Source organism: Delphinus delphis, chromosome 2 (assembly GCF_949987515.2).
Source record: "Delphinus delphis chromosome 2, mDelDel1.2, whole genome shotgun sequence".
NCBI classification, from domain to species: Eukaryota; Metazoa; Chordata; class Mammalia; order Artiodactyla; family Delphinidae; genus Delphinus; species Delphinus delphis.
Window position 1 is genome coordinate 68503727 of NC_082684.1, and position 24159 is coordinate 68527885.

Genomic DNA, 24159 nt, shown 5'->3' on the forward strand with positions numbered 1-24159 from the left:
TTAATACTTGTGTAGGGGGAAAATCATTTACAATTATTTGAGAGACTAGAAAATAATTTTACCTATTACAACAAAGTTTCTTCCTTACAGTTATAAACTCAAATTTCCAGGAATGCAGTACTGTTTATATCAAGGGAATATTGCACTATGTTTTCTCAGTGATATTTGCCATTTCAGAAAATCACATCAAGAAAACAGTGCCACTCACTATAATTGAGTCATCTATATAACTTACCAGTGTCAGTTGGCCCACATAGCTGCCACATGCAAATATATAACAAAGGAAACCTGAGACTCCTTTTAACAGACTTAGAATTAAAAATTGTTAAATTAGTGAAGATACACAAGATACAGGGATCTTGTTGAATTTTATTAATAAAGATTGTTTTTATATTTTATGTTATTGCCATCACATACATTTAAAAAATTTTGTGAATAACAATGATAAATCTAGATTATAAAAGTTACATATTGGAATTATTTATTTTGAGGATTGTCTGTTTTTGCCAGTGTACATAGATTCTCTGTCATAGTTTTTCACTGGTTTCTTGTATTACTGCTTCTTTTTGCAGTGCACCCTCCATCCCCCATAGCTTAGCAAAGGATATGATCTCCTGGGTCTTTCTAAGTGCCAGAGACTGATAGCGAGCCTCAACATGTGGAGGAATTCAAGGCAGGAGATATGTTTTCAGAGATACTTTGTCACTATCCCATCATAACACTGGGAATTATTTTGACATTGCGCTTATAAATAAGGCTTATCTTGTTCGTGCTAATATCATACTTCATCATTTTCTCTGTTTCCAAAGTCTGTAATTTGTCTTGGCATGTTATCCTTATTTCAATTAAGATTATTTCCCTCTTTTTCTTATAGACAAATAAGTCTGGTCTGTTAGGACTTATTTTTAGTTTAGTGACCATCGGTATCTCCACTCTTTTATCTTCTGAATTTCTTGTGATGATGGGTTTCTGATCATGTTACTCTGCTACTCAAAGACCTCCTATATATATACTGAATGTATATGTATATGTATATATATGTATATATAATGTACATACTGCATATAATATATAATACATATATATATAAATGTATATATTATACCTCTTACTCTTCCTCATTTTTTCCCTGAATTAAGTCCAAATCCCTTATTATTTCACTCATGACTTTCTTGATTCTGATCTCCCAGTATCATTTGCATCACTCTCCTATGCACAGGCTTTGCTTATGCCACGTGGGTGGTTTGCAACTCCCTGAATCCATTCATAGATTTCCAGATCTTCACACTTTTGTTCAGGCAATTCCATTTGCCTGGAATGACCTCTTCATGTCTGTGGGCATCTTTGCTACCCTTCAAATGCACATTCAATTGTTGTTCCTTCTGAACTTTTGCTTGAGCCCCAATCTGATTAACATCTCCCTCCACTGAGTTCTGAAGCCCCTTTTTACTTTTACAGGACTTAGATGACATCACATATATACTGCATATTTTTAATTTCCTTTACAAAATCCAAGTTCCTTGGTGAAGCAACAGGGCATAGAATTAAGAATGTGAATTAAGAATGTGAGACAGACCTACAGGGTCCAAATCTAGATTCAACCACTTATTAGCTTATGTGGCTTTGATAATACTAGTACCGTGCCTCTAGGGTGTGTTACGTACTTATTTTTATTCTGATGATTTGATATGTGGGACCTTACTGGCACTGGAGACTTACCTTACTCCCAGGGCTAGCTAGTTCTGAGAGATAGTAAATGACTAGTCTGTGAGTATGGCTCTTACATGCAAACTACCCAATCCAAAGCCTACACCCTCTCCTACCTCCTCTATCAGGCTCTTACACTGCAAGCCAATACTTCCCTGCCTCAGTCACCCCAAGGCCAGGCATCAGGCAACTTGGGACAGCCCCTACACCCCAGAACTACCTGAAATCATTCCAACTAGCCAATCTTAAACCTTTTTATCATGCCTTGCTTGTTCCTCCCAATGGAAACCACAATAAAAGCTCTTCCCCACATTTTCCTTCTACTCTTTTTATATTCTGATTGATCCTGGTGCTTCTTTGTGTGGCCCTGCACAGTGTGACGAGTCCCCCTCTCTTGGGAACTGTGAGTAACAAACTGTCTTTTCAATGGCAGTCATCTCCTGGTCTGTTGGCCTCATCATACCTGAATAATAATAAAACCTGAATATTAAAACATAGGGGGGCTTCCCTGGTGGCGCAGTGGTTGAGTCCGCCTGCCGATGCAGGGGACGCAGGTTTGTGCCCCGGTCCGGGAAGATCCCACATGCCACGGAGCGGCTGGGCCCATGAGCCATGGCCGCTGAGCCTGCACGTCCGGAGCCTGTGCTCCGCAACAGGAGAGGCCACAACAGTGAGAGGCCCACGTACCGCAAGAAAAAAACATAGGGAATGTTGGGAGGGCCAAGCAAGTTGATATTTGTAAATCACATAGATCATTGGCGGACACATAGTTGGTGCTATTTGAGCATCAGCTGCTATTGAGAGAAGTGATGGTGTATAGAGCATCTTTGTGTTCTCCCACAGTGTCTTGCACATAGTAAATTCTCAGTAAATGACTGACGAATGCAGTTGTTCTTCTGCTGTCATCTCTACAAAGTCTTCATTAATGAAAAGCAGGAGCAAGTTCATGAATGGATTAGAAAACAGAATAATTAAGAGGAAAATAAGACTATAACTGAAGGAAAACATTAGCATTGATAATTTAAAGGGGAGTTTGAAAGGAAGCAAGGGAGCTGAAGAAAGCTGAAATCAGAGAAGTAGACTGCTATGAAGAGAAGAGATAAGGGCTCATGGGAAATAGGAGCTAAGGGATATGGAACATCAGAGAGGGATCCAAAAGAGGAAACTCAACAAGCAGGAAAATTAAATCCAAAGTTATTATTGTTGCAACTTAATTACAAACTCCCTACTTAGGGTGTTCAGGTATAACTTGCCCATCTTCAGACTTTGATACTGACAAAAATGGGGGAATGAAGAGTAGAGCTATTCAGTGCATGTGCTTGGGGCCAAAGTGAGAACTGTGTGAAATGATTCCATTTTCACTACATGAATTTTCACTTTTGAAAAATTAGACTTTTGCAGAAACTATGAATTTGATGAGAACTAAAATTGTGTCATTTCTACCACAGAACAGTAGGTTGTCATAGCACAGAAAATAAATACAAGTGGCAAAATTCCACATCAGTAATACATCCAGAACTCACTAATATTGCCCCTGGCAAAAAATTTACTGAGCTATATAATGGTTAAAGGAAAAAAAACTCTTGAGGGAAAATGACAGACTTTCACCTGTGAGAAGTCACCTGTCATGGCAGAGGGAAAGAAAAACTTAGAAACTTCCAGAAAAAAAATGCAAGTTGATTTTGTTAGGCGTATATCACATTTTTCTCACCAATGGTGAGAATTTTTTCTCACAGTTCTAGAAGAGAAAGCAAAGCTGAACTCAGCCAAAGTGTCCTGTATGAAAAAAAAACACACACAAAAAAAACTGTGTCCATAAGCTTGGAAAAGCACAACGTTTCATTTTCAGTTTTTTTTTAGGAAATATGACAAATACAAAAACAGAACAGATGTTATGTCTCTAAGCAACATCATCTTTGACACATCTTGAAACTTTGTGAAACCTGCTCTACTTTATTTCTAACTTTTATATCATAAATGGAGGAGGACGAAAATGTTTGGTTTTCATGTTCCCGTGAGCTGTTAGTTAATTCTTTGCTCTTTTTCTACCACACCACAAGCATATACTTGCGCTTAAGCTTTCTCAATCTATAATCAAAGGGTCGTTTAAGTGCAGTTACTCATTTAATTTAATTAAGTGCAGTTATTTAATTTAACTGTGTAGCATAATTATTATTTATAGATTGTGAAGAAATACCTAAAGAAAACTATGCCAGTGCTAAGCATATTCTGGTATGCTATAAATGTATTATCGTGTCACCTCTGTAACCCTTTAGGCAAAATTACTGTTTATTTTCAAAAATAAATTTATGAATCACCAAAAGAAAATATACACAGAAAATTTGAGTCCTTTACCTGGCACAACAAATCAATGCTACAGTCAACAGCTTTGTTCTTTATTTATTAAGATCTAACATACGATGGTGAAATTATTAGACAAAGTAATGAGTCTCTATCAATCTGTCTTTAATTTTATAAAACCCAGCTTTACTCTGTCAACCTTGTCAATGCTACTGAATATTAATGGGAATAAAGTTAATTGCTGGGTGGAGAAAGGTCTTACTCAAAGTGAAAAGGAAGCACCTTGTTGAAATCTGTCATTTTTGACAAGCCATAATTTATTTCTATTTAGTGATATGTACCGACAGGTTTCAAACCTCACTCTTATCTTTACCACAAATCTAATTATTTTCATTCGGGATATTGTTGGATCCTAAGCCTTTGACCACTTTCATCATTTAGAAATAAATTATTTCATGAAAGGTAGTAACGCATTGTTAGTAGAAGGAATTTTGTCTAGAGTATAGGGAAGCAACTTCCTTCTGCAACCTCTAGAAGACATATAAATGTATTTATTTTATTTCAGTAACCAAGGAGAGGAAAGTAATGACTTTCATAACAAGAAAGGGTTATATGTGAACATAATAATGCTAGCATAGCTACATGCTAGTTAAACAGTTTCATTCAGAGAAAGTGAATGATGAATAATCACTTAAGGTTCATCCTGATTAGTTTGTCACCTGATTGGAAACACAACATTCGGTTGTGTTAAGAATCTTAAGAAGTTTCCATTAACTTTAAACAGTTATAACTTTAAAACAATACATATTTTACTTTAAATCAGTAGCCTGTCAAAAGTAATACCATTCTTCACTCAGTAGAGTTTAGGAAATAAATTAATCTTGAAAATAAACAGTGGCCAGCTTATAAAGTTCTTATTTGAAAGGACCAAATTAAAATAAGGTGGTAAGATGAAAATGCATTTAATATTGTCCATTTCCCCTTCATATATCTTTGCAGTTGCTTCTTTATGAGAATCTGCATTTATTGTTGGAAACTTTGAATTACATATTGTTAGCTGAAGGTTCATTGTGGTCCTTACACAAATAATAAAGAAAACACTAGAAAGAAGAGAAACAGCTAAGAGGAAAAGGGGTAGCTCAGTGGGGTCAACACAGGATTTTGTTTTTAGAAATTAGACTTTGTGGCCTGATGATTTTGGTAATGATTTAATAAATGAAATCCACCTGTCCTCATGACCGGGCCTCTGATAGTTGGCTGTAGAGTCTTCATTATATTTGTCATCTACATCTAGTAACAATTCAGGAACCTGCTCTTTTCCCTTGGCTAAATGTAAGTGCCACATGTGACTGGCCAGCAGATTGGGTGGCGTTTATGTTGTGGTTCTTAGTCATCCCAATTTTTCTCCACCACATCCCAGTCACAATGGGGAAAAATGAAAAGCAGCTGCTAACAGCCTCGCAACAGTTCTGTAATTACTTTCCTGGGCTGGCATTATATGATTTGACAATGGCCTGGGGATGTAACAAATAAGAAAAACCTTGTCATTCAATTTAAAAGGCTTCCTACCAGGCCAACACACTCCCCACTTCATCAGAATGACAGTACCCCACTCTGACACAGCCAGCGTGTTTAGTGCTGAGCGATGTAACTGCAGCCAGGTGGTGCCAAGCACAAACACCAACCTAAATAAATAGGTTGGTGCTTTCCTATTGACACTGCCATTGAATTCAAAGAGGAACCCTAACTTAGGCCAGAGATTCACATCTCAGGTCCAAAAAGCACCAACCTATTTATTCCAAGAAAAAATGCTAATATATTGGAGCATTTTAGTTAAAAGCAAAGATTTTTGCCAGAGATTTCAAGTTTCCTTGATGCTAACACATGCCATTTTCATAGTTTTGCATAATCAAGTTTCATCCTACCTTTCTGAGACAATATTAGGTACTGGCTCAATTGGTCATGGTGGAATACATATAAAAATCAACCCCAATTATCAGTGCGATAAAACTATAAAGATTTTAGCCATCATTCACGTCGCTGTCCAGTGAAGAGTTTGGTGAATGGTCTTCCACCTTGTGATTCAGAGACTCAGCCTCCTTTCATCCGGTGATTCCATCATGTTCTAGGGCATCTGAATCCTCCACTGCATCCTCTCCTTCCGACCAGGGGACAAGGGAGAAGAAAATCACAAGGGAAACGTAAGGACTCAGCCTGGAAAGTGCAATCCTATTCTGTTGAATTTCTACCGTATTCTACTGTCCAGAACTACACTCATAACCTCCCTAAGACTCCCAGGGCTGAGAAGTGGAGTCCAGCTGTATACCAAGGAAGAGATAGTGTCACCCCTGCCATGCTGCATTGCACAATAAGGTGAAGGACCATTAATCATTGCAGCTTACAACCACTTTAAAGTAACCTATCCAAGACCAATAAATTGTTATGCCGCTTAGCATTACTGTGAAGCTCTTCTCCACTAGTGTCAGTGATGAGGTATATTTCTTGAAGGCAGTTTTTGGTGTTACACTAGTCATAATTATACCTTAATTGGTGAGATCACTAGAGGAAAAAGAAAAATTCTTTTTGCCTTCAGAAGCTATTGGTCTAGCCTTAAAAGTTAAAGCATTCATTCACTCAACAAGTATTCAGTGTTCTTGGTGCTTGAAATGCATCAGTGACCAAACAGACAAAATTTTCTGTTCTCACGAACCTAATATTGTAAAGGAAGGAGATGATAAACAATAAACATAAGAAATATTGTATAAATAGATGGTAGTACAAAGTAATGAATACTTGGGGTGTGGATGGAGGTTGGGATATGCCTCATTGAGAAGGTAATAATTACTCAGACTTGAAGGAGTGAGGAATTAGAAATGCAAGTATCTGGAGAAGAGGCATTTTAAGCAGAAGGAAAAGTAGTTGCAAGGGCCCGAAGGCAAGGGCAAACCTGACACATTTGATGAATGTTAAGAGGGCAGTATGGCTGGTGTGAAGTTAGTGACAGAGAAAATAGAATGAGGTTCAAGTTTTCAAGAGGCCATATCACATAGGGCTTTATGGGCCACTGTAAAGACATTGGCTTTTACCCTGCATGAGGTGAGGAGGCATTGGAGGATTTTGAGCAGAAGAGACATGTTATATTACTTAAATTCTAACAACTTTACTCTGGCTGCTATGTTGTCAATAAATTGTAGGAGGACAAGGGTAGAAGTGGGCCAGTTGGAAGAACATAAAAGTAATAATTTAGGTGAGAGATGATAGTGCATTTATAAGGATATATCAGTGGAGATGGAGAAAGTGGTAGAATTCTGATTATATCTTTTTTTCTTTCTTTTCTTTTTTTTTTGGCCAGGCTGCACGGCATGTGACATCTTAGTTCCCTGACCAAGGATCAAACCCTCTCCCCCTGCCGTGGAAGCACAGAATCTTAACCACTGGACCACCAGGGAAGTCCTGATTCTGATTATATCTTGAATGTACTTTATATTTTGAACAGCAAATCTTTGTGGATTCCATATGGGGTGTGAGAAGAAGGAAGAAGTCAAGAAAGACTAAGATTTTTGGCACAAATGACTGAAAGAATGGAGTTGCCATCATCAGAGGTGGAGATGCTAAAAGCAGAGCAGGTTTGGTGGCAGGATGACTTCAGCTTTGGATGTGGTGAGTTCGAAATGTCTATTACACACTCAAGCATATTGAATTGGCAGTTAGTAATGTAGTCTGAAGTACAGGAGAGGGGTCTGGACCAGTGATATATATTTTGGAGCATTTAAGGCCAAGAGATTGGATGAGATGCCAAAAGTGTGCGTGTGTGTGTGTGTGTGTGTGTATGAAAAGAGATCCAAGGATGCTTTAGTATGCTCAAATATTAAGAAGTTGAAGAAGAATCACCAAAAAAGATGAGTAGAAGGAGCAACTAGTGAAGTGAAAGGAAATTGAGAAGAGTGTAGTGTCCTGGAAGGCAAGTGTGTCTACAAGACAAGAGTAGTCAACTGTGTCAAATGCTGTTGATCGGTCAAGAAAGATGAAGATTGAGACTTGAACGTTGGATTTAGCAATGTGGAAGCTATTGATAACCATGACCAGAACACTTTGAGTGGAGTGGTGGGGTGAGAGTCAGATTGGAGTGTGCAGGAGAGGACTTGGTGAAGGGAATATAGATGTCTTTCAAGGGGACAAAGGGGAAGAAAGGGAACAAAACCATTTGTGCAGGATCTGTCAGATAAAATAGACTCAAGAGTTCTTTTGAGATGTGCAAAATAATGGTATCTTTATGCATGTTGATGGGAATGATCCAGTTGAGAGTGAGAATAGGAAAGTCAGGGAGGGGGGATTTGCTGAAGTATAGGATTTAGGGTACAAAGTTACGGATAGGCTTTAGATAAGAGCATAGATAATATATATCTGGTAACAGTCAGGAATCCAAAAATGTTGGGGAAGATGTAGGAAAATCTTTGGAAATTCTCAGCAAAGTAGGAAGAAGAAACGATAGCACCAAAGAATAATCAAACAAAACTCAACACTATTGAAGAGTTCTAAATGAGATACTTCTAATACTTCAAATTTATGTAGGCTATTTTGGGAAAGACACCTTTCGAATTGATTAATATGGTGTAGCATCTGCACCATGAATATTTATGACCCAGGTCTCATGAATTCCATTTTCATGATTATCCTCATTTTTTCCATAGTACATGTGCTCCATTTCATTCAGGAGTGTCTTAACTGGGCTGTTGTAGATTGAATTGTGTCTCCCAGGAAGATTTGTTGAAGTTCTAACCCTTGGTACCTGTGAATATGATCATGTTTGGAAATGGGGTCTTTGCAGATGTATGGATGAAGTTATACTGGGTTAGAGCCTTAAATCCAATAACTAGTATCCCTATAAGGAGAAAGAGATTTGGACAGACACAGACATGCAGAGCAAAGACAACCATATGAAGACAAAAGCAGAAATTGGACTGATGTAGCTGAAAATCAAGGAACAACGAGAATTGCCAACTATGAGAAGCTAGGAAGAGGCAAGGAAGGATTTTTCCCTAGAGTCTTCAGAGGGAGCATGGCCCTGATAATATCTTGCTTTCAGACTTCTAGCTTTCAGAACTGTGAGAGAATACATTTCTATTGTTTTAAGTCACCCAGTTTGTGGTAATTTGTTACAGCAGCCCTAGGAAACTACATCAACCATGATCATTTCAGCCTCCATAATTTTGCTATGCTCTTTCGCTCACATGAAGTGCCTTCTCCTGTCCTCAATTTAATTCTTATGTATTTCCACGCATTAATTAAAATTATATATTGCAACCGTTTATGCTAAATGGTCTGTAACCAAAAATTGAGATCTGTAACAAAGGTGAGATGGAAAAGTTGAAAATAAAACAATATCTAGTATTTGCTATCAAAATAATTTCAGGAGCTCACCCCAATCAAATTCTGAGTGTATCTGCCTTAGAGAAAATCCAACAAAGTTTTAGCATTTGAAGAATAGAGAAAACTCACTTAGGAAGAGTGAGTTTTAGGAAGAAACCAATTATATTGTAGATGTCAGTCATTGCCCTCATTCCCAGTCTATGCGCCTTCCTAAGGAGATCTCCACCCATGACCCCTGCTGAGAGGATCGCCATAGAATATCAGAAGTACTTCAATAAGCTTGACCCACTGGCCCGAGATTACTGATCCAAGATGGATGAATCAGACTCTTTCTTTTGAGAATTGCAAAATGAGCACTAAATGACTAAGTCTGTTGTGGAAGAAGAGCTGTAATGTCTGTAAAGACAGATAAAAGTCAGTTCATGCCAAACCAAAGCCATGTGGCCTTTTGTGGGAGTAGAGGGACCATGGGCAAACAAAGCTGGTTTATAAGAGGAAGAAGAATAATAAGATAAGGGGAGAAGCAGAGACCCACTGGCATGAACCCGCTTTAAAGCCAAGGTGGATAGCCTTGTCCTGACCTTTTGGATCCCATCCTATGAATCCTGGTGTTATTGTTTCCCATTCTTGAATTCTCGTGAGATTGTCTATCAATCCTGAAACCAAACTTCTCTATTGATCCCCCTTCAAATAAAACACCTACGCATTCTTGCAGAGAATAGGCTGGCATGCTGTATTTTATGAGGGATATGTGTTTCTGGAAGCAGACATGGAGCTGAATTAGGACTATTGGGGGATGAAGATAGGTAACCCCAATCTTGAACAAAGGCAATAATCCTTTCTCTTAAAATGATCAGAAATCATGATATTTTTACGTCCATTGTTTTAGCCACCATTGCACACTATTATCGGTCAGGGCTACTAGGTCTCTATGCTCTTAGGATGCCATAATGTTATGGTGCCACTTATAATAACAAGGATATTGTGAATCCCCATTAATAATATGCTGACTGCTTTCTAATCTTTACCTTCCTTTATAGATCATTTAGTAGTCCTAGACCACTGGTAAGGTGGCTTAAACAACTGTAAAATTTGCATTTTGAAATCCATCATGATTCTCTTGTTTTGTTTATTTGGGACAGGTTCAACCCTGTCTCTTGCACCACTGTAGTCAGGCATATGTGTCAAAATTGTTCCCCAGAGCAGAAACTAAATGGTGGAAAAGGGTCCACTGTGGAATAAGGAATGCATGATTTGAAGGTAGAACTTTGGGCCATGGGGGAAGGAAGAAGTCAGCAAATCCTGTTCTCAAAAGCCAAATGTAAAACTGTACAAAATTGTCAAAGCAAATCCCCCAAGCATTTCTGAGCTTTAGAAATCAACGAAAGGCAAACAGTAAAGAGAGAACCATTTATTTATGAAAAGCTGCTAGAATTTAGGTAAAAACAGTGGGAGGCAGCGGCCTTCTTGCCTGAGGCTGCTTCCATCTCTCCTCCACCCCAGCTCAGTTGGTACACCAGTTAGACCAGGATAAGGCTGTCTGTGAAACCAGCAGCTTTGCTGCCAGAGGGAATGGAATTGGTCTGTAGCTGAAAGCAAAATCCCATGGCTGACAGGTGTTTTCAGTAAGAGCAGCAAACTTGGTAAGAAATGAATAGGCAAGCCTGCAGCTTTGCTAGCTTGAGAGTGCGGTCCTGCTTGTGATGGGTGGCAGGCTTACAGACTAGCCAGAAATTTGACAGGGAGATCCTGGAAGTGAGAGAGCTGTAGCAGGGCTATGTACATTCTCCACACATCCCCGACTGACCGGGGGACTTTGTGAACACACAGAGGGACTCCAGAGAGCTGAGAGGAAAATAAAATCTGGAACAGACAAGAAAAAGTTGTCTGAACTTTGAATGTCTTCTTCAAATCACACACAGTTCCATTGGCAGAAGATAAGTTTTATGAGCACAAGGTGTTTGAGCACAATCTCTGACCACTAAGCTATGGCTTATTGGCTGGCCACTGAGCAATTCAGAGTGACCCCTAGGAAGCCAGGGTAACAAATAGAAATAAGAATTTAAAAAATCTTAGCAGAGACATTTGTGGTGGCACATTACAGAGGAGACAGCTTCTACAGAATAAGTTCAACGAAGCAATGTATAAAGAGAGAGAGAGAAAGAAAGGAAGTAGGGGGAGAGAGAGAAAGAAGGAGAGGGAGGGAAGGGGGAAAGAGAGAGAAAGAGAGAGAGAGAGAGAAGAACTCAATGAAGAAAATCAGGAAAACCAGGATCCAGAGCTACTACAATATACTACCTAAAATATCCAATGTTTAACAAAAAAATGTATGAGACATGCAAAAAAGCAGGTAAATGTGACACATACCCGGGGGAGAGGGGGGGAACACTAAATAGAAACTGACTTTGAGTGGGCTTTACAGTATTTTGGATCTACCAGATACAGACTTCAAAGCAGCTGTTAGTAATCCGTTCAAAGATTGAAGGAAACCATGTACATGTAATATAAATATAAACGGTTAAAAGAAAATATGATGACAGTGATAAACCAGGAATCTCAATAAAGAAACAGACTATAAAAAAGAAACAAGTGGAAATTCTAGAGATGAAAAGTAAAATAACAAAAATAGAAAATTCACTAAAGGGGTTCAATAGCAGATGACAGGAGAAATAATCAGAAAACATGAAGACAGACCAATAGAAAAATCAAATAAACACATTTTTTGAAAGAAGAGAAAAATTATTCATTATGTACAGGAGAAACAATATGACTAATAATTAATTTCTCACCAGAAGTAATAGAGGCCAGAAGATAATGGAATGGTATAATCCAAGTGCTGAAAGAAATGGAAAACTACTGTCAACCTATATAATTCTATATCCAGAAATGCTCTAAAATTGATTCTGGTGATGGCTGCACAACTCTCTGACTATACTAAAAAAAAATTGAAATGTATACTTTAAATGGGTAAATTATGTGGTCTATAAATTATATCACAATAAAGCTGTTAAAAACAGACACAGAAAATTCTATCTACAGCAAAATTATCCTTCAAAAATGAAGGCAAAATAAAGATAATTCCTCAAAAATGTATACTGGAAGAATTCATTACTAGCGGATCTTCCTGACAAGATACACTAAATTTAGTTCTTTGGGCTGAAAGGAAATGGCACCTGAGAGTAACATGAATCCACAGGAAGAAAAAATACCATCAGAAATGGTAAATATGTGGGTAAATATAGGACCATGAAAAAAATTTTTCCTTTTTTTTTTCAATTATTTCTTTAAAAGACGTAAGATTATATATAAAACAGAATGAAAGATGCCAGAGACACTCAATTTAAAAGAGTACAATAGAGCATTCATTGACAGAAAGCAATGGAAACAGGGTGTGCTATACCCATTGCCTGAAAGCTTACATGGCAGTTTGCCTTAAAGTGCTTGTTGGGCTTCCCTGATGGCACAGTGGTTGAGAGTCCGCCTGCCGATGCAGGGGACGCGGGTTCATGCCCCGGTCTGGGAGGATCCCACATGCCGCGGAGCAGCTGGGCCCATGAGCCATGGCCGCTGAGCCTGCGCGTCTGGAGTCTCTGCTCCACAATGGGAAAGGCCACAGCAGTGAGAGGCCTGCGTACCACAAAAAAAAAAAAAAAAAAAAAAAAAAAAAAGTGCTTGTTAACTGAGAGAAAACAACACTCAGCAAATGAAAACACATACTATAAATTTTTATGTATATATCTATTTTATTTTATTTTATACAGCAGATTCTTATTAGTTATCCATCTTATACACATTAGTGTATATATGTCAATCCCAATCTCCCAATTCATCACACCACCACCACCCCCACCTCTTTCCCCCCTTGGTGTCCATATGTTTGTTCTCTACATCTGTGTCTCTATTGCTGCCCTGCAAACCGGTTCATCTGTACCATTTTTCTACGTTCCACATATATGCGTTAATATACGATATTTGTTTTTCTCTTTCTGACTTACTTCACTCTGTATGACAGTCTCTAGATCCATTCACGTCTCTACAAATGACCCAGTTTATCTATTTGATGTGTATATAATTGTTTTATATGGTTGGCCCTCCATATCCACGGGTTCCACATCCTCGGGTTCAAGCAACCACAGACCAAAAATATTCGAGAAAAAATTTTATAAAATTCCAAAAAGCAAAACTTGAATTTGTGGGCAACTATTTATATAACTAACATTGTAGTTACAAACTATTTACATAGCATTTACATTGTATTAGGTATTAAAAGTAATCTAGAGATGATTTAATGTGTACAGGGGGATGTACTTAGGTTATATACGAATACTAGGCCATTTTATATAAGGGACTTGAGCATCCTTGGAATTTGGTATCCGCAGGAGTCCTGGAACCAATCCCACACAGATACCAAGGACGACTGTATTCCAGCTTTGGGAATTGGACTATCTGATTGATTTATCACCGGCCATTTTCTCATGGCAGGATTCTCAAGGAATGGGACACAGGAACGGAAAATATTGATGGGAGAAAATGCGTGGGGAATGTTGGGAACATGAGTTCCTGCCAAAGCCCTCAAAATCTTATGTGTGGAAGGTAGTGGTGATGGTGGTGATCATGGCGGCTAGGGGAGCGGCCGCAAATAACGAGATGGGAGCCCTAAAAACCTGTAGGAGTCTTCCGAAAGTAGGGACAAGCCAAAGAAAAACTCCTCATATTTTATAGTTTTGCCTTGGGATGACCTTATCAATAAAATGTGATGACAGTAACTGTAGTAGGCAGGTGAGTAAACAGTAAGCTCCGGTGGGGAGTTGCAACACCTTTTACCCCTCATGAATAGGTTCTTGCACTTTTTTCCCCTCTATGAAGTCAGTAGAATTGACCTATTCAGGGCTTTTCTAACTTTAACGAGTGTGATTTAGTCATACTGTTCTGAATTCTTATTCCTCTCCATACATCCTCCATTGCCTTGGGGAGAAGAAAAGAATGGAACCATTAAATAGGAAAGGGTTTATCCTTAACTACTTCTTCTATTCTTCTCTCATCATCAAAGAACTACACACCTCCCTGCCAAACAACAGGAACAAGAAGGAGTGGGTATGTGCCTTCCGGCCTTTCTGGATGTTAAAAGGGATGGATTGAGCAAAGATGGTTTTATAGCAATTATTTGCCTTTGTTTCTGAGTGTATGTATTTGTTTCCATAAAAGTTTTTTTTTCCCTCTGTGCTGTGAAAGTGTCGTAACAGCAGTCATTAACAATATCTACATGCTAAACAAATACCTAACTAATAGATAGTTAATAAGTATTTTTATTATTGAAAAGGTAGCCTTTCCTTTGCACCCCACTTTAATTTCCTACCCTAAGGCAGGTATGAAGTAGCAAACCAAAGGAGAGGGAGATGGGAGAGAACTAGAGGCCTACTCTGTTGAGGAGCACTATGCTATCACCAACGTGATTTAGAAATGCATGGTGATAAGAAGATGTAAGCAGATTTTTAGTTGGTTTTATTATGGTTTTTCAGTTGCCTACAGACAGTGTGCCTCTTTACGACCTGCACCTGGGGCAGACCACACCCCCGCACCACCATCACCTTACTCTGCCACTGGCATTTAGGAGAATAGACATGACATGCATATTGGAGCCCCAAGAAAGCAGACACTTTGTGTGCACCTTCATACAAATGAATATGCATGCAAACGTGAAAAGATGGTTAAGTTAATATAGGGTCTTGAGCTTCATGTCCATAAATGAATTCTTATTTAGCTATAACCTTCTGGTTCTGCTTCAGAGAAAATATATAATATATGGACACACATATATCTTACATTTGTAACTATACACACATTCATGGTTTAGGGCAAAGTTAACAATTCTTATTCATATCTACCTATCTATCTATCGATGTAACTACGTATCTGTGTAACTACATATCTATCTATGTATCTGTGTATCTATGTATCTATCCATCTAGGAAGAGGAGGGAGATAAGCAGAAGAATAGCAGTCAGATAAACTTCTCCCAGCTCTTCATGTATAAGTTGTATCATTTACTACCCAGTGCCTCATTTTCCTCAGTGGTAAACTAAGGATAATAGTTGTGGCTCCTCATAGAGTTACTGGAGGATTCAGTGAAATGATGCACATGAAGTGCTCACTCCAGCATAAGTCCATGTCCAATAATCATTAACTATTACTATTATATGAAATAGCCTTGTATTGTAGTAACTTGGGTATGTTTTTATATGCTCCATTTCTCTTTTGCCAAATTTCCTCACACTGCAAAGGTGAGGTACAAATGTGCCTTTGTGCCATCAGACTTCAGCGTGTATGTGCACGCCCATTCCAGGGGCTGCTTCAGTAACACCACTGTTACTAGGAGAAGACAGCATTTTCTGTGAGTCATGTATTATTCTAAGTGTTTCATAAATATCAGCTACTTCAGTCGTCCCATCAATCTTATGAGGATGAGGAAACAGATGAGGAGACTGAAACCTAGGCACAGGTATTTTGCTGGAAAGCATGCTAACACGTGACAGAGGCAGGAAGTAAACACGGGCGGTTTGGCAAAGCCCTGGTGGTTTGGACTAGCCCTCTGCACCACTTCCCACAATTCTGCACAGATACACACCATGCGGGGACCTGGCTGTTTTCCCAGAATGTGGATGCATAGACCGAGGTACTAATAAGGTCAGGTTAAGTAGTTTTGAAGACAAGTCAGTTTCATAAAGTGAGCAACTCTGCCCTTTTGTCACCTGCGTTACAAGTTGCTGCTTCTGGTTGTGAGAAGCACTGCTGAATGCTTCACCACAAGAGGGGAAAAAATCCCAACTCACATTTCATTATTCCCAGGTGTAAGAAGCACCATTATTGTGTATGAAATAGGAGACATTATTTCATTGACTAGATTCTCCCCTCTTTGTCTTAAAACAGCCTGTCATTTTTCTAGTCATCATTGGGCCTTTTTCTGAGCCTTTCTTTGGGAAGAATTCCTCCAGATTACATCCCCCTCCTTCACTCCCCTAGGGAGGAAAACCAAATAAGAGCAAAACCCTCTTTAGTATTATAAACTAAACTTCAGAAGAAAATCCATCCCCAGAGAGTACAGTAATACAGTAATATCTTACTTTGGGGATCTATTTGCCTTCTCTAGGCTAGAGCTCTCCTAACATTTCAGTTCGGAGTACATTGCTCCTTTTTATGTGACCACCTGCATGGCTCTGTGCACCTTTAGTGCCAAGAAGCATGAGAAGATTTTATAACAAGAGTAATTGTAATAGGATTTAATCATGTTGTTGGCAGCAAAGGGCCAGCAACCCTAATGATAATGTTACAATAGAGAGCCCTGGAAATGGTATAAGTAGGTAAAATACTGTAAATTGAAGGTGCCTTATGCCTGTAATACACACTTAAATAGCCATTCAAAACCAGGCAGCATAAAAATATGTCCAGCGTCTATATCAGGCATTAAACATGAAGCAAACCTCTGACAAAAATCCAAAACCCCAAAGGATGCCCTCATGTTAAAACCCCATCTGTTAGAAAACTGAATTACAATGCATCAAGAACAGTTAAGAAAGCAACAGTGAAACCAAGGAAAAATTACAAATTACTAGATCTTTCAAAATTTTGAACAAATGAAATTTCACAACCCATTCTTTCGCCTCTCTAGATGGAATGGGTAGACTGGCACACTGAGTTTAGAAGGCAAAATAGATATATAGGTATAACCTTTTGGCAAATGCTTTAGGTGTCAGAGAGTCTGGTATAAGCCGAATATCGGGTTGATCAGGAAGCTATCATTTGTAGGTTTTCTGCATGTCTTTAAGGGATAATTTGTGCATTAAGTAATAGTGACACTGTTTATTCCAACCCTTTTTACAGAATGTTGCAAATGTTAATTCATCAGCCTCCACAATACCCTTTTGGAATAACATAAAAAGCAATATTAATAACACTTTAGGCTTATGTAACGCTCTTGTCTGAAAATCCCTGAAGGCATCATAAACATTAATAACATGAACAAAAGTCCTAATAATACTAGCTGGGTCTCAAACAGAAAAGATTCCTAACCTCATTTTGTAGATGCTGAGATTTAGTCACAAATCGGCTAGGAAAATTGCCTCAGACTACAGAAGCAGTCACCAGCTGAGCCAGCAATAGAAATCAATGCTTTTTGATTCTCACGTCCCCATTCCAGACATTGGACTTTTTCCTATAGAAGCAAGAGGCATTCGATCTTTACTCTTGAACTCTTGAATGTAACATTTTATGTTCACAAAACTATCTAAAACTATCTTGGACTCTCCTCCCTGCCTGCATCTGTTATCCCCAGTATCAGGAACATCAGTTCACTCCAGATGTCTATTTTAGGTGTGGACACAAATATTGTAATGGCTGCCTTTCACGTTCCCAATCATACTTACCTGTACTAGATCTTGTAAATGCTCCCACTTTAACAAGATTAGGAATGGTTTGGTTCTCTTTCACCATACCTAGACTTGGAGGCTTTATTGAATTTGAAACTTGCTAAAGCAACTGACACACACGCACACAAATCTAATTCATTAGATGATCTCACTATTAAATAGATTTTTTTTTCCTACAAACTGGTTGGTAAATATTTACCTTAAACTAGATTTGCGTTAAATTCAGCTTGTACTCTGAGTGTCTAATATCTTTTACAGCAGATCAAAATCTACTCAAAGCCAACTAACTAGTTTCTTCTCCCATTATAGATCTTGATGACTTTTAGTATTTCTCCCTTAGAGCTGCTTTTATGAAATGATGTGGAGCTTTTCAGCTTTACTTTTGAAGGAAGGTGATGCTTTGCTTCCCTTTTATATTTGTCTGAAAGCACCTTTGCCATCCAACTAGCATCTGTGCTACATGTGAACTTTTCTACAGAATCTCCCAAACAAGGTGAAAAAAAATCATTAGTAGTCCAGATTTCAGTCTTCTGCACAGCTCAGGTAACAATAAATGAGTAATTTGCCGCCCTTCGCTTTGGCAAGCTGATGCCTAATGATTACCCAGGGACAGGATAATGGTACCATAGTGATTACACTATGTTTTTCTAACCACTTTCAAGGCCTTTGCTTTCAGACCTGCCCTAATGAAAAGAAAGCTCTGAAATTGGGCCAGGTTTTTATTAAAAATGTTCTGACAGGCTCTGCTTAGATAAAATGTATTCACTTCTCAGATTTGAACCTTCTTTAGAGGATTTGGGCTCCAGAGTGGATAGGATTGCCTGATCACTTTCATAAGGAGGAAATGAGGTGTTGGTTAATTCCAAAAGCCACTGGAAAGCTTTATTTAAAGAAGATACAATGATAACCCATCTCTAGACAGTTTTACTGGCTGAGGGAGAACTGTATAAGAAAAGGAGACAGAAGATCATAAAAATCTGGTGTTTGTTTATATTACTGAGTTACTGTGTGATTTTACAAAAGTTAATTAATATTTCCAAGTTTCTTGGTCACTGTAGGCAGTCAGCACAGATGTTAATCATCTATTTTATAGCTAGAAGAGATTGATAGGTGATAATGATAGATAGACAGGAATATAGGTAGACTTACTATTGACAGGAACCACTATCTTTTGCATGCAGTTGTGGCTATAACTAGAACCTTTAACATTTTTATCTGAAGGAAAACATCTGGGCAGCATTTAATCAGCCTCTAGTACATCCTGCACACTGCTTCCAGAACTGTCTTTCTGAAGCACAATATTTTATACAACGTCATTGTGTAATACCTCACCAGTGCCCAGTGTTTATCAGACAATGGTTTGTTTGATAATCACCTGGGAAAATTTTAAAACACGGCTTATTTCTGCCCCCTTTCTGACTCAGTATATTTATGGTGGGAGTGGGGGTGGATAGGTGTACAAATAACAAACCTGTATTTTTAAATAATCTTCCTCAGGCTCTCTGGGTAAATCAGATTTGGAAACCATTGACTACAGTATACATCCCAAACTCTTTGAAGGACTAAAGACCCTTTGCTGGAGGACGCTAAGAAAGTATCGTAAGAGTCCACACTGAGGTAGAAGAATACAGATGTAAAAACAGGGGACAGAGCAGGTAGGAGGAGCTCTGGATGTTACTCGGGATTTTGGATTAGGTGATAGGAGGATAAAAACCAAAACAGGGATGTAAAATGAAGTAGAGCAGTGGTCCCCAACCCCCTGGGCCGTGGACCGCTAGCGGACCCGGGCCGCACAGCAGGAGGTGGGGGGCGGGTGAGGGAGCGAAGCTTCATCTGCCGCTCCCCATCGCTCCCCGTCACTCACATTACGGCCTGAACCATTTCCCTCTCCCCGGTCTGTGGAAAAATTGTCTTCCATGAAACTGGTTCCTGGTACCAAAGAGGTTGGGGATGGCTGAAGTAGAGACATATTTGAGGGATGAAGTAGAAAGTGAACGTATGAGAAAAGTGATGAGTTTAATGTGTGCAGAGTCTGAAGCAGTTGTCGATAATTAGCAGCCAGTTAAAATGAGAGATCTGGAGCTCAGGGAAGGCTTCTGGGTTAGACATATTGCTTTGAGAGTCAGCACTCATGGAACATGGATAAGATGACCTAAGGAATATAGCTGAGAATTGAACCCTGAGTAGCTCCAAAATTCAGGGCAGGCAGCGGATGGGGAGCAGACACAGAGATGACTAAAAACAAGAGGTCGGAGAGTTAGAAGAGAGGTGTCCCAGAAGCTTGTGTGTCGGGGGTGAGGAGTTGACAGTGTCCCATGTTCTAGCGGGCCCCAGGAGGATTAGAACTGAAAGGCCTACGCTAGGTTTGATGAGAGCCAAGTTATTGATGTGTGTTGACAGATGTGTTGCTGCAATTCACTGGGAGGGAGTGGGGCTGGAAGATATTTAATTATGTATTTATTTATTTTTATTGAAATATAGTTGATTTACAATGTTGTGTTAGTTTCAGGTGTACAGCAAAGTAATTCAGTTATATATGTGTGTGTGTGTGTGTGTGTGTGTGTGTGTGTGTGTGTGTATATATATATTCTTTTTCAGATTCTTTTCTTTATAGGTTATTACAAAATACTGAGTATAGTTCCCTATGCTATATAGTAGGTCCTTGTTGATTATCTATTTTATATATAGTAGTGTGTATATGTTAATCCCAGACTCCTAATTTATCCCTTCCCTACCCCTCGCTATCCTCCTTGGTAACCATAAGTTTGTTTTCTGTGTCTGTGAGTCTATTTCTGTTTTGTAAATAAGTTCATTTGTATCATTTTTTTTAGATTCCACATATAAGCTGTATCATATCGTATTTGTCTTTGTCTGGCTTACTTCACTTAGTATAATTTCTAGGTCCATCCATGTTGCTGCAAATGGCATTATTTTGTTTCTTTTTATTGCTAATTTTCTATTATATATATGTGTGTGTGTGTGTATATATATATATATGTATATATATGTATATATATATATCTCCACATCTTCTTTATCCACTCCTCTGTAGGTTGTGCTGCAATGAACATTGGAGTCATGTATCTTTTCGAATTAGAGTTTTCTCTGGATATATGCCCAGGAGTGGGATTGCTGGATCATATGGTAGTTCTATTTTTAGTTTTTAAGGAACCTCCATATTGTTCTCCATAGTGGCTGCACCAATTTATATTCCCACCAACAGTGTAGGAGGGTTCCTTTTTTGGGGCTGGAGGATATTTAAATTCTATTCTTCTCTTTAAAGCAGCTTGGCTGTGAGGGGATGAAGAGATGTAGTAATAGTTAAAGGGCCAAAGGCGGGATTTGTTAGGTAGAAGAGACTTGAGCATGTGTATATGCTAAGGAAAAAGAACAACTGAGACGGGAAGATTGAGGATAAAGAGGAGAAGAGAAAATTGATGGAATGAGGCTGTCAAGGAGATGAGAGAGAAAGGGATTCAGAACACAATTATGCGTTTGGGCATGAGAAGCAAGAGAAATGGCCCTTCCTCTGAGGCTTAAGGTAGGATGGCAGTGTAGATAGAATTCTTATCTCAGGTGCTTTGATAAGCCTGACTGGGGAAAGGTTGAGTAGGGCCTTGAGAATAGCAGTGAAATGTGGAGCAGCTTCTCTGCAAATTGAGAGAACAAGGCTCTGAGATTCTAGGCAATATTAATAATCCACTGGCAGTTAAGGACTATGAAAATATAACAGCACAAATCTCATCCACTTTGTGGTTTTTCTCCCATAGTTCTCAGCAGGGTATACAGTAGATTCAGAGTTGGGTTTGTTCAGGGAGGGTATGTAGAACAATAAGATAGAACTCTAAGGATAATAAGAATTGGGAGGTTGGAAATTATGATTCTGAGCATTAGACTGGAAGTGTAAGCCCTACCATCATAGAGCAGAAGTGAAAGTTCTTGGAGTTAGGAATTAAAGGAATTGAGAGGTGAGATGTGAGTTGGTGTGCGATAAAGCCTAAAATTAAGGCTCAATATGATGTGCTGCCTTGACATCTGGTAAAATAAGAAGGGCCTCAAATACCTTAATCACAAGCTTCCCCCACTCCCACTCTGCTCTCAGAGGTAAGACCCCCCCCTAGCCAAACAGCCCTCCTTATCATGGGGACCAGGTGCAGTTCTTGCTTATCCCTGAGTAGTGGGTTTCAGTTTCCTGTCATCCCATAGAATTATCCCAGCAAGCCAATCCCCTGGGAACCAGGGGCACCTACCCTCTTGGTACTATAACGCCGCCTCCCACTGCCCCTTGGTAGTTCACTCTGCTCCCAAGCACAAGCCCATGTAGCCTAGCCTGGCATATGGTGTCCTCCTCTCCTGAGCTGTGAGTATCATGAGTATCATGGGACCTTTGGGGCCATCCTCACAACTCCAGGGCAGGAATCCCTCCCTCACCAACAGGGTTCTGAATAGGAGGTGATTAAAACAATTGGGTGTGGTGTTCACCTGCACAAGATGACACCCAGTAGGTGGAAGTAGTGTTTTTCTGAAGGAAATGAATGTTCCCACTGTCAGTCATCCAGGGAAGTGATTAATCATGGGGCAGAAATTGAGAAAGCTTTGTATGCCAAGCATTGAAGGATGTAAAGTTACAGAGCTCATCATGGTCATTTATGTGCTAATTGTGTTACCTGGAGCAGTTTTGTTGGGAAATGGATAAAGGCAGTCAAATTTAGATGGACAGAGAGGAGGGAAAAGTCAGCAGGGGCCTGGAAGAGTGTGGCACTCTGAAAAGTTGAGGCAAATCATGACCCCAGTGGGGGAGGCAAGATAGACAAGAAAAGCATGTATGGCATGATGTCAGGACTTGGGGAAGAGGGAAATTGAGAGTCAAAAGCCAGTTTTAGTAAATGCTGGAAAGCAATTTTGAGGCAGGTGGAGCATTAAAGATAAGAGCAGACAGAGAATATCCAGGTAACATGAGCCATGTGAGTGGGGTCTAAGATTGTCAGAAACTGCTGACCTTCCTAATCCTCAAGCTGAGGCGTGTCGGAGAGTTGTAGGAGGTCAGAAAAAAGGACCCACGTCTTCAGAGACAGATCTGTGCCAGATGTTATACTGGACACTAGGCATGATACTTCATTTAATTCTTTACCAAGCCAAATAAGGTGGGTATTATCATATTATCCTCTCCTTTTTTTTCAGAGGTGGTAGCTGAGGACCATAGAAATAGGGGAACCTGGCCAAATTCTCAGAGACAAAGGCTAGTCTAGAACACTGATCTCCTAAGTCCCACTACTGTCCTACAGTGACTCTGTCAGTTCCTATCACTGAACATTTTATTTTGAGATACTATTATGTTCAAAACTCTATCTTAGACACCGAGGATACAGGACATCAGTGGATACAAGAGTTCCTTGCTTTCAAAGAGCCTACAACATAATGGGAAATGTTGTCATAGTCATTCCTCCAGGAGAAACAATGACTTATGCCAAAAGAATTTTTAAAAATTGGTAATGTGAGGTCTGTCTTTACTGCATACTGGATTATAAGTTATTTTCAAACCTAGTGTAATCCTTTTGCCAAACATGAGAAGAGGGATCACTTTTACTAGTGAATATAGAAGCATCTATTTTTAATCACCCTTTTGTTTTTGGATCTTGCATCAGCCCCTACAGCTTAAAGCTGTGTCTGTTTCTCTTATAAGCAGCCTAGTTATAGGCATTGTATGTGGTTCTTTAAGAGACTTATGATTTTTTATTATCCCTTTGTGACAGTTTTCTCAGAGTTATGCAAATGGTATGCCAAGTGTAGTAGACTGAAATTTCTTCCATTTTATCTCTGTCCAAATAGAAGTTGCCTCATCTGCATATAACAGTTCCCTCTGCAACTCAGTTGTAGTAGAAAATTGGAATTCATTTGTATTTGCATTTCCTGGGGATACAGACAAGAGCAGATGCCAATAATGGATGTCATAATTTGCTGCCTTCTCTTTGCTGCCTATAAATCTTTGAATATTTTTCCTACAATAGCAAGTAAAGAGATTCAGCAAGCATAATGGGGAGAGAGGAGATGTAAATCTCAGCAGTGGTGGTGGATTCCAGCTATGAATATTTCAGAAACAAGGCACTCTCTTTAAATGAAACACTAATGGTTTGTAAGATGCTGATAGGCCTGATGTGCTTTTGATTTCATTTAATAACCAAAGCTCCTGACTGCATAACACTAGTTCCAGGTTGGTAGATTCTAAAGGAAGTCTTTTCTCCAGTGCTGGCCTTATTGTGGTGTTAAATCTTGATTGCCTACACACTACACCAGAGATATGCAGGTACGCACAGTTCAAAATTTAAATTATTTATATTTGGTTTTGAAATGACACATA